The following is an 11,977-nucleotide window of genomic DNA, read 5'->3' on the forward strand; positions in this document are numbered from 1 at the left end:
ACTTCACATTTGCAATCATCATTGAATATATTGAGTGTCAAGTTTACCATTCATTCTTATAAGAGATGGGTTCTTGTGAACCATTGTACTCATAAAACATAGGTCTATTAGTTTGACTAAAAGACTACACAAATATCAATATCATGGTATTATTGTGTTCAACTACTAAAAATTCTCACGATACATGCTAATGCGGCAAATACTTTGATGAGACCTTAATTGGTAATTAATGACCTCCTAGGAAGGCCCAATGTTTCATCTTTGTAAGCATCATTAATATACAATCAGTGGTAAGTATTTCATGTATTATCATGAGAAATAGGTTCTTGTGAGTCATTATTCATGAAACATGAGTTAATAAATTTGACTCAAAAGCCACATAATTAAATCCTATTAGCAATACACAAACTAGATAAGAAGCAATTTACATTTCTCAAAAATATCATCCTACAAATTTCCATGTAACCATCACTTACTCAAAAAGTTGAAACTTATCGTCTAGCATGCAAATAAAAATGAATTATATATTTTTTTAATTAATCAGTTTCAGATAATTACAATTAGATAAAATAAATATTTTGAAATGCAATAATTTGAAAATGCTCATACAAATAAGTAAACTATATGAAAGAAATGACCCAACTTCATGGATATCCTTTTTTTTCATTTAAATTTTTTCCTATAAATTGGTCGGCCCCATATGAGGTGAAGATCCCAAATGTTTCAAAATGATTATATAGCCTAAACCTTGGAGATATCATCCCAACATGAAAAATTAAACATTTTCCTTATATTTAAAATTGTTACAGAAACATCTTCAATGGCGGGAAATGCTAACAGACAAGAAAATAGCAATGTAACAATAAATCAGATTGCACACTAAATTAATAAGGAAGATTTTCAAAGTAGCCGCAGCGCTGATGATAATATGAGCTTCAGCAACATCAATGGCGTAAGGTACCCTCAGCAAAACACAGTCTTTGCCTCATCACAGAAAATCTGCACATTAGGAGGCCATAAATGCAGCATTGGAGATGTATTCTTAAACATCACACACCAAGAAAAGAATTAAGCTTGGGAAAGAAAAGTCAATTTCAACTATTTAACACTTTTAGTTTAGGAATTAAACTTAGTGTGTAATGTTTAAGCCATTCTCTATTGGAAAAAGATAAATGCTCTAAAATAGATAAATGCTCATCTTAGAGACACTTTAATATCATAAAGAGAATAGGAAGTGGGTGTGCAGGATTTATATTTTTAACCCAGCTTGAGGATTTCGAGTTGTATTTTGCCCTGAAGGTGATGAACAAAGCACATTCGGAGAGCATCAATAATTCCACAAGTATTGAGAATGAAATTGATGTGGTCCATTTGCTGGACCCTCCGTTTCTTCCCACATTATATTATTCCTTCGAGATGGACATGTATACTGTTCTTGTAATGGACTATTGCTCGGGAGGAGACTTGTATGAGGTTAGGAAAAAGACACAAGGTATGATTTTCAGGGGGAAATTTTGATATCAAGTTTTTGAAATTATTTAGGTTTTTGGAGAAATTCTTGTTTTACAATTCAAATTAGGACGTTAAGATTCACATTTCAACTATGCATTAGCAGTTCTGAATCTTTAGTTTTTAAGCATCATTACGGTCTACAGATTGGACTTTTAAATTTATTCTTCAATTTGTGATCAGGATTTTGAAATTTCTTAGGCTTTTGGAGATCTTTTTATTGATTCAAATCTAGGGTTTCGAGATTCTTATTTTACTTTTAGCTATCCACGAGCATGTTTATTTTGAACCATCATAAAGATCTGAATATCGGATTTCAAAATTATGAATCGATATGCACATATTATCGTGGGATGCTTTTGGAGTTTTTTTTTAACGATTCACATTTAGAGTTTTAAGATTCATATTTTACTTTTAGCTATCCATGAGCAGGTTTATTTTTAAAGAATCAGAAAGATCTGGAGATATTTTTTCGTGTCATTTCAAAATAACAAAATAAATGCTCGAAATGAAAAATTTATGCTGCGGAGGTACTTTTAGCACTGGAATATCTCCATATGCTTGGAATTATATACAGAGATCCCAAACCAAAAAATATTCTGATAAAAGAAGACGGCCATATCATGGTTGTGGATTTCGATCTAGCTGTACATGACCATCTCAATCCTACTTTGGCAAGATTTTCTTCCCTGCCCTTGAAATGGCCTTCCATTGAAGACACCCCTAGGGCTATTTCCTATTTTAACCTAGGAAACATGTGTGGTACGAAGAAAAAGATGAAATCAAGTGGTAACAGGTAAAAGAAAAAGCTAGCTTCCTCCTTGCCTGAGCTACAAACAGAACCTACAGGTTTCCATTCAATGAAAACCGTGGGTACGTATGAATATATGGCTCCAGAGATTGCAGAGGGAAAAGGCTATGGAAGTGCTATGGACCGGTGGGCTTTTGGGGTTGTTTTGTATGATATGCTTTATGGGACAACACCTTTTGTGGGACATGATGACATAAGCACATCTGCAAATATCAGGGGTAGGTCTCTTGTTTTTTCGAAAACTCAAAGTGTGAGTTCCGTTGCAAAGGATCTGATCAAGCAGTTATTGGAGAAGGATCCTGCAAAAAGGCTGAGATACAAAAATGGTGCTTCTGAAATAAAGAAACGTCAATTCTTCAATGGAATAAGTTGGGCATTGGTGCTTCGTTCCTCACCTCCAATAGTTCCTGGATCCTATAAATGTGACCAAGATGGTGAAGAGAATTCCCACAGCTAATGTGGGGTTTATTTTTTTTGGTTTTCAATGAGTTCAAATGGGATGAAGTCTTGTTGGGCGCAAGGCTCTAACATCGTAAGGGATGAGGTCGGCATTGTGCCCCAGGCAATTTTGGCATAATGGATAGATCTCAGTCCTTGGCTCCTAGCCGAAGAGGTTTCAGGCATGAGTGAGCCTGTATTAGGTTGACAAAACATTTATGTGGTGGTTGTTAGTGGTTGGTAGCTCACAAGGCATAAGCTTCATGCCTCTGGTGGATTGCTTCGCAAGTCTGAACCCTCCATCTATATTTTTAGAAATTTCAATATTTGTATAAATTATAAAACCATTCTTTTATGAAATTCTAAATATCTGAATTAAATTATAAAACCATTCTTTTATGAGATTATGAATATCTGAATTAAAAGTTTGTTGTTCTAGATTTTCTATCTAAAAATATGTATCCTCATAAAAATATTGTATATTACATACCTTTTATATATTCTACTGTTTACGTCAAATTCTCCAAACCTTTTCTTGTTACACAAAACTAGTAGTTTTGAATATATTTCTAAATAATATCACTATCATATTATGAGATATTTTTATTGAATTATAAATCAAATAGAGATGAGTTTTTGACATGACATTATCAAAAACTAATTGCTGCACAACCAACACCATCTGATTTCATTCTTGTCACGTCAGGTTGCTACCACAAACCACCTGCTGCACACGTAACATCATCTGGCTATAAAACTCTTATGGAAAACCAGTGCCAAAAATTTCATTCAACACGCCACTCTATACAAAGATACTCTTTGAAAATATTTGAATCACAAATGCCATCATAAAAATGAATTGATTTAACCTAGATTTGGCCTTGGTTTCTGCCCTTTAAATTAGCCGTGTCATATATGAAGAACTTGTGAAGTTGAAAAAATTGATACTGAGGGATGTTGAAATAAATTAATTATCTTAGATATGGTTGGCACAAACTAGCTGCCCAACACAGACCAAAGACAATTTTATGCACACATTTAATCTTCCACCATCCACTCCAACCACCTTTCATTAATATTCCAACTAACTCCTCCTATAGTGTAAATGGCATTTAATATGTATTTCCCTATAAATATAATGGACTGGGCCTGTGTTCAGCAGAGCCCATTTTGGGTTTCTCATTGTGGATCATGAGTGGATGGAATGCTGTAGCATTCTAAGAATTTGTAATAGATTTTATTTATGTATTAAGTGCTATAGCACAACTTGATGTCTTTGTGTTTTGCTTAGTGATTTGAATTTTTATCATTGCATTCATGTTTGTCTTTGATTTACTCTATCCACTTCTTTCAAAGGAGGGAATGATCCACTAAACTTATTATTTTAGACAACGAATGCTAGAGATGTCTAAGATCACTAGAATCTCTTGGTAAGCTTCTCTTGGAAATTATTATTGCTAGAATTCAATACAAGAAACCGAACACAGGTGACTAAACTTGTGAAGATCATTCCTCTTAAGTTATCGTGTGCTATATTTAGAGCTTGGAGTTGAGTTGAACAATCTAAACTATTATTGATGTCTTTGTGTTTTGGTTAGTGATTTGAAGCTTAGTGTTTTGCTAAGTTATCGTGTGCTAGATTTAGAGCTTGGAGTTGAGTTGAACAATCTAAATTACTATTGATGTCTTTGTGTTTTTCTTAGTGATTTGAATGTTTATCATTGCATTCATGTTTGTCTTTGATCCACTCTATCCACCTCTTTCAAAGGAGGGAATGATCCATTAAACTTATTATTTCAAACGATGAATGCTAGAGATGTCTAAGATCACTAGAATCTCTTGGTAAGCTTCTCCTAAAAATTATTATTGCCAGAATTCAATACAAGAAACCGAACACAGGCGACTAAACTTGTGAAGATCATTCCTCTTAAGTTATCATGTACTAGATTTAGAGCTTGGAGTTGAGTTGAACAATCTAAACTATTATTGATGTCTTTGTGTTTTTCTTAGTGATTTGAAGCTTAGTGTTTGTAATAGGCACTCCTGAATGTCCCAAAAAACTAAACCAAATTGCTGAAAGGAATTATGTCAAATAGTTTGCATTCAACCTCTTATTTCTCCGTTTAATGTTTTAAACCCCTTATAACTCCGAAAATCAAACGTTTATTTGTTTGTTGTGTTTTGTGCATGGAATTGGGATCATACAACATAAACAAGAAAGAAACTACAATAATATGCAAAGTGGAAATGAACTGCTACCAATAAAATGTTATTTTCAGAATTCATAAAACCAAATACATGGCAGATTTATCAACTCACTAATTACTTCAGCATTATTGACATAATACTCCAGCCCATGCTTTCGAACTTGTTGCTATAGTGCCGCATGAATAGTGCTACTATAGTACTTTATCCTTCAATTAGTCCACTACCTTCGTAATATCATTCCCTCAAAGCGGCATAAGCGTCGGACAAGTAGTGAAGAAGATATGAGCAAAATACCAAATCTGCCTGTAGCTGGAAATGCAACTAAACTGTCTGATAATGAAGCTGATAACAAAGAATTCCAAAGGCCAAACCCCAAGGGAATGACGTCTAGAATGTTACAAGAGAGGATAAACGTCCTCAAATGCCAAGAATGGAGCTGCAACTCACACACCAATTTCTTCTCATATTCAACCTATCTAATGAAGCCACAAATGCTTCCTTTTATTCTATTTCCAAGGGTCCGCTCAACTCATATGGGAAATGTGGGATAAAAGATGTGTAATATATAAAACATATATTAAAATACCCCTTATGTCTCCCTTGGGTACACATCCCCATAAAATAAATATTAAAGTAACACTTTAATATTTTACAATTAAATTAGACATTACTTTAATAAAACTTTAGGCATTAAAATGTATTAGTAATCCGACTCCGAATAATGCGAGTGATAGCTCATCGGAAAGCTCTCACCGAGGAGTATCAAATCCAATCACCAAAATTGACCTGCACTGTGTCCTGCCAACTTACTAAAAATAGTAAGTATGCCTGAAACTAAGTAAATCAACTTCGTTTTGGCCCAAACTGGAAATGACTAGACCAAAACACTCTAGGATCCCATTAAACCCCTCGTTAGCCCTCGAAACCATGTAGAACAAGGCTAACGCACACACACTTGGTCAACTGCTGAAATGGGGACATTACAGTTCGCCCCCCTTGAAATTGCTTGTCCTCAAGCAATCTTAGTCCAGCGTGCTGAATAACCTCCTCACTCTCCCATGTAGAATCTTCCTTCGGCATGTCTTTCCATCTGACCAAATACTCCTTCACTATCCTGTTTCTAAGCTTCCTCTCTCTGGTGTCCAGAATAGCCTCGGGTACTAGCACAAGCTTCCCCTCCTCATCGAAAGGGGGTAAATCTGCAGAAGGCACTACACTCTGACCAATGGCTTTCTTAAGCCTAGACACATGAAACACGTTGTGCACTCGATTGCCCTCTGGAAGCTCAAGCTCATAGGCAACTTTGCCCACTTTGTGAATCACCCTGTAGGGACTATAAAATCTAGGTTTCAACTTTTCAGCTCCGCTCTTCTTGAGCGATGACTGTTTATATGGTTGTAGCCTCAAGTAAACCATATCCCCTACCTCGAAGCTACGCTCTATTCGGTGCTGATCAGCATACAATTTATGTTGATTCTGGGCCTGTTGTATATTCTCTTTGAGCACTTTCAGGATGTCCAGACTATCCTGCAATAAGTTTTTGGCTTTGGGCACTCTACTGTCCCCCAAAACTAAATCCATGAAGCTAGGTGCTTCATAACCATAAAGTGCCATGAAAGGAGTCATCTTGATGGACATATGATAAGTGGTGTTATAACAATACTCTCCCATATGCAACCATCTGATCCAAGCCTTTTGTTGTGCAGTTACATAGTTCCTCAAATATCCTTCCACCCATTTATTCACAATCTCTGTTTGCCCATCTGTTTGTGAATGATAACTAGTGCTAGGTGTAAGATCTGTACCACACAACCTAAACAACTCTTGCCAAAAAACACTCATAAACTTACTATCCCGGTCACTGACAATGAATCTGGGCAGCCCATGTAACCTGAATATCTCTCTAAAGAAAAGATCTGCCACTTGTGCTGCTGTGTAAGTGGACGAAATAGCAAAGAAATGAGCAAACTTCGTCAAGCGGTCCACCACCACATAGATGCAATCCCTTCCCTACACTTGTGGTAAACTAGTGATGAAGTCCATCGAAATACTTTCCCATTTCTTATTAGGAATGGGCAAGGGCTGTAATAAACCTGCAGGAAATGTGTGCTCTCCCTTATTCTGTTGACAAACCACACACTCCCTGACATACCTCTAAACATCATCCTTGAGCCCTTTCCATGAAAACCGCTCTCGAATATGCTTGTAGGTCTTGAAGACCCCCAGATGTCCAGCTGTGGGTGCATCATGAAATGCCTTCGGTATCACCTCTCTCAAATGTGATGACGGAATCAAATAAACCCTGTCCTAAACTCTGATCAGTCCATCTATCACCTCATAGTGATCATCCTGTATGGTACCTGAAATCAATCCAGAAGCCCGAGCATCTCCAACATACTCTACAATAATCCGATCTCTCCAATCTCCTGAAATCTCTGCCAGAGCACATAAGTGAGGTCTCCGAGATAAGGCATCAACCACCACATTTTTCTTACCTTTGACAAACTCTATGTCAAAGTCATAAGCCTGCAATTTAGTCACCCATTTTTGTTGCTGGTCATTAAGATCACGCTGGCTCATGAAGTATTTAATACTGTTGTGATTAGTCTTGATCACAACACGTCCACCTACCAAATATGATCAAAATTTGGCCAATGCATGCATTATGGCCAAAATCTCCCGGTCGTAGACAAAATAACTCTTCTCAACTCCCCGGAGCTTCCTACTCTCGAATGCAATGGGATGCTTCTCCTGCATCAATACTGCTCCAATCCCATCACCTGATGCATCACAATGAAGCTCAAAAGGCTTCGTGAAATCCGGTAGAGCTAGAACTGGACATGAAGACATTACCTGCTTGAAATGCTCAAAACACCTCTGTGCTGCCCCTGTCCACATAAAGGCTCCTTTCTTGGTAAGATCTGTCAAGGGTGTAGCAATCTGTGAGAATCCCTTAACAAACCTCCTATAAAAACCACATAAACCAAAGAATCCCTTACACTGTGTAAGGTTTGTGGGATTAGGCCATTCTACAATAGCTCTAATCTTTTTGGGATCAACCTGAACGCCATCTGCACTAATGATATGCCCAAGGTAAAGGAGCTCAGTCATGCCAAACTCACATTTAGATTCCTTGGCATACAATGACTCTCTATCCAGAATAGATAACACCTCCTCCAGATGATGTAAGTGCTCCTCCGAGGTCTTACTAAAGACCAAGATGTCATCAAAGAAGATCAAGACAAATCTCCTTAGCTGCTTCCTGAATACTTGGTTCATACAACTCTGAAATGTAGCGGGTGCATTAGTTAGACCAAATGGCATAACCATGAACTCAAAGTGGCCATAGTGACATCGGAAGGCTATTTTCTCAATGTACTTTGCTCTCATCCTAATTTGATGGTATCTGGATCGCAAATCAATTTTGGTGAAGAAGCATGCCCCATGCAACTCATCAATCAGTTCATCAATCCTAGGAATGGGATACCTATTTTTAATTGTTTTCTTATTCAGTGACCTGTAATCGATGCACATGCGCATCGTCCCATCCTTCTTCTTTACCAATACTACTATTGAAGCAAAGGGGCTCTTACTGGGCCTGATATGCCCCATCTCCAACAAATCCTTAATCGCCTTCTCTATCTCATCCTTGTGTTTCTTAGGATGATGATAGGGAGTAATCATAACTGGTTTGGCTCCCTCCTCGAGCTCAATAACATGTTCCATCCCTCTATCAGGAGGAACCCCATGAGGAATATCGCTAAATACTTTAGCGTGTCTATCAAGTATCTTCTGGATATCTGGTGGATGACTATTTTCTTGTGGCTCTGGTGAAGTTGGCATATTGTAGCACTCTGCCGCCCACTCTATGTCATCATGGCAAAAAAGTCTTTGCATTCTCCTCAAGGACACTACTCTGCAGCCTCCATTTGAAAGTCCTCTAAGTACCACAGTTCTGCCCTCATGCTGGAATCTCATCTCCAATTTCACTAGGTTGAGTGTGAACTCAACTAGTGAAGCCATCCATGTCATGCTGAGGATGACATCATAATCTCCCATGTCCACAACATAGAACTCATCCTCCAACTTGTAGCCATCTCCAAACCTGATGCGAAGATTAGATATTTTTTGAGTGTATAATAATTTATCACCGTTAGCCACCATGATTCTAAACCCATCACGCTCCTCTGTCTGTAACCCTCTCCTGGTTACCAACTGTGCATCTATGAAGTTATGTGTAGCCCTAGTGTCAATAAGAGATATCACTTTCTGCCCCTGGATAGTACCCCTGACCTTAAATGTGATTGCCTTTTGGGCCCCTGTCAAGCGTGCCAACGATCTATCATCCTTAGGAATGCTGCTCTCCTCTATAGTGTTACCCTCATATGAATCAGAGTGCTGATCCTCCCCCTCTGAATCAGACTCTTCTGCTGAAAAATACTCCATTTGATTTGCCTTAGCCTTGAGAGAACATTTATGAGATAAGTCCCAAGGCTCTCTACAATGGAAGCACAGCTTCTTCTTTCAAAGTTCATTCAAGGTTTCATTGTCTAGTCCTTTTGATCCTTCTTTGGGTTTGCTATACTCTTTTTGAAATGGTTTTTTGTCTTTGTCCTTGTGGTAGGAAGAATTTGTTGAATGGTTTTTTCCTTTGTATACCAAAGGGGCTAAATCTCGAAGGTGAGTGGATCATGTCCCTTCACCCAACCTCGTAATGGATCAGCAAGACCATCACAAAATAACACCACCAATCTCCTAGGAGAGATATCAGTAACAAGTATAGACAAGCGCTGAAACTTGGCAATGTAAGCATCCACATAACCTGACTGTTTTAACTATGCTAGCTCCTTGAAATGTAACTTGGGATCCCTAGTTTCAAATCTCTCAATCAATGTTTCGGTGAATTCCTCATAGGATGTAATTTGATTATGCCCCAAAGTCACCATGCCATGATGCCACCATTCATGTGCAACGCCATCCAAGTGCATAGCCGCATACTTGATAGCCTCCTCTTCAGTCATAGGATTTAGTTGCAAGTATGTATCTACCTTCTGCACCCAAGCTCGTGCAGTCATCTTCCCTGAAGCATCATAATAAGGTAAAGAAAGTTTTCCAACTTTCTTTCTTAGCTCAAAGTTTTGATTCCTCCCTCCTGCTCTAGGCATGTGTCTCATCCTCAAGTCCATATAATCTCTGAGGGAAATATCCACTTGAAACTCCGGTCCACTAGCCTCCCAGTCCCTCCTAAACTGATCCTGTAACTTGGTAATCTGCGGTTTGTTTACTGGTTGAACCGGATCTTTGGGTGGGAAAGTGGGTAGAAGAGGTCTCCAGCTCACAGTCCGCGCTGGGCGTGCAACATGTCTAAAGTTATCAGCCTCATTCCCATTGTTGCTGTGTCCATTATTACCATTAATGTTATTCTCAAGACCATTGTTGTTGCCTTGGCCTCCATGGTTATTGTTTCCCCCATTGTTATTGTTTCCCTCGTTGTTATTGTTTATGTTGTTGGCATCACCTAGATTAATATTGACACCCATCTGTCTAGCCATGAGCTGCAACATCATGTTTGTTCGCCTATTCTGCTCCTGCTGCATACGCTGCCCCTGCTCTAATGTATCCAGTAACTGTCTAAGCATTACCTCCCCCTAATCTGGACCGACATTCTTGCCTCCACCTAATCCTGTATTCCTATCGTCTCGATCACTCATATTGTTGTCCCGATCAAAGAATATTTCCTCTGTGTCTGTATGGCTGGATTCAATGTCCACCTGCATGGATGTGCTAGACTGTTTGCTTTGCAAGTCTGAAATCCTATTTTGTCTTGCTCTAGTATCACAGAAATTATAAGGCCCTTGTCACATGCTAAAACATAAATGCTTAGCTTGTGTTTTTATTTATTTATTTCCAGTTTTAGTGTTTTGACATTTCGTCAAACACTTTTTCCTCTATCCGGCTATTCCAAATTCCCTATAAGACCTCCACAGGATGGCAGGACTTATAGCTCTAATACCACTGTAATGGGCACTCCTGAATGTCCCAAAAAACTAAACCAAATTGTTGAAAGGAATTATGTCAAATAGTTTGCATTCAACCTCTTATTTCTCTGTTTAATGTTTTAAACCCCTTATAACTCCATAAATCAAACGTTTATTTGTTTGTTGTGTTTTGTGCATGGAATTAGTATCATACAACATAAACAAGAAAGAAACTACAATAATATGCAAAGTGGAAATGAACTGCTGCCAATAAAATGTTATTTTCAGAATTCATAAAACCAAATACATGGCAGATTTATCAACTCACTTATTACTTCAACATTATTGACATAATACTCCAACCCATGCTTTCGAACTTGCTGCTACAGTGCTGCATGAATAGTGTTGCTACAGTACTTTGTCCTTCAATCAGTCCACTACCTTCGTAATATCATTCCCTCAAAGCGGCATAAGCGTCGGACAAGTAGTGAAGAAGATATGAGCAAAATACCAAATCTGCCTGTAGCTGGAAATGCAACTAAATTGCCTGATAATGAAGCCGATAACAATTAATTCCAAAGGCCAAACCCCAAGGGAATGACGTCTAGAATGTTACAAGAGAGAATAAACGTCTTCAAATGCCAAGAACGGAGCTACAACTCACACACCAATTTCTTCTCATATTCAACCTGTCTAATGAAGCCACAAATGCTTCCTTTTATTCTATTTCCAAGGGTCCGCTCAGGGCAATGTGGGATAAAAGATGTGTAATATATAAAACATATATTAAAATACCCCTTATGTCTCCCTTGGGTACACATCCCCATAAAATAAATATTAAAGTAACACTTTAATATTTTACAATTAAATTAGACATTACTTTAATAAAACTTTAGGCATTAAAATGTATTAGCAATCAGACTCCGAATAATGCGAGTAATAGCTCTTCGAAAAGCTCTCACCGAGGAGTATCAAATCCAATCACCAAAATTGACCTGCACTGTGTCCTGCCGACTTACTAAAAATAGTAAGT

General features: G+C 37.9%; 1 pseudogene; it reads left to right on the forward strand.

The window, feature by feature from the left end:
- Nucleotides 1–820: 820 nt before the first annotated feature.
- LOC149536820 (serine/threonine-protein kinase AGC1-5-like) lies at nt 821–2,777 on the forward strand (annotated as a pseudogene).
- Nucleotides 2,778–11,977: the final 9,200 nt, after the last annotated feature.

The sequence above is a fragment of the Cupressus sempervirens genome, chromosome 10 (assembly GCF_028749045.1).
Source record: "Cupressus sempervirens isolate cs-2001-9-10 chromosome 10, ASM2874904v1, whole genome shotgun sequence".
Taxonomy (NCBI): domain Eukaryota; kingdom Viridiplantae; phylum Streptophyta; class Pinopsida; order Cupressales; family Cupressaceae; genus Cupressus; species Cupressus sempervirens.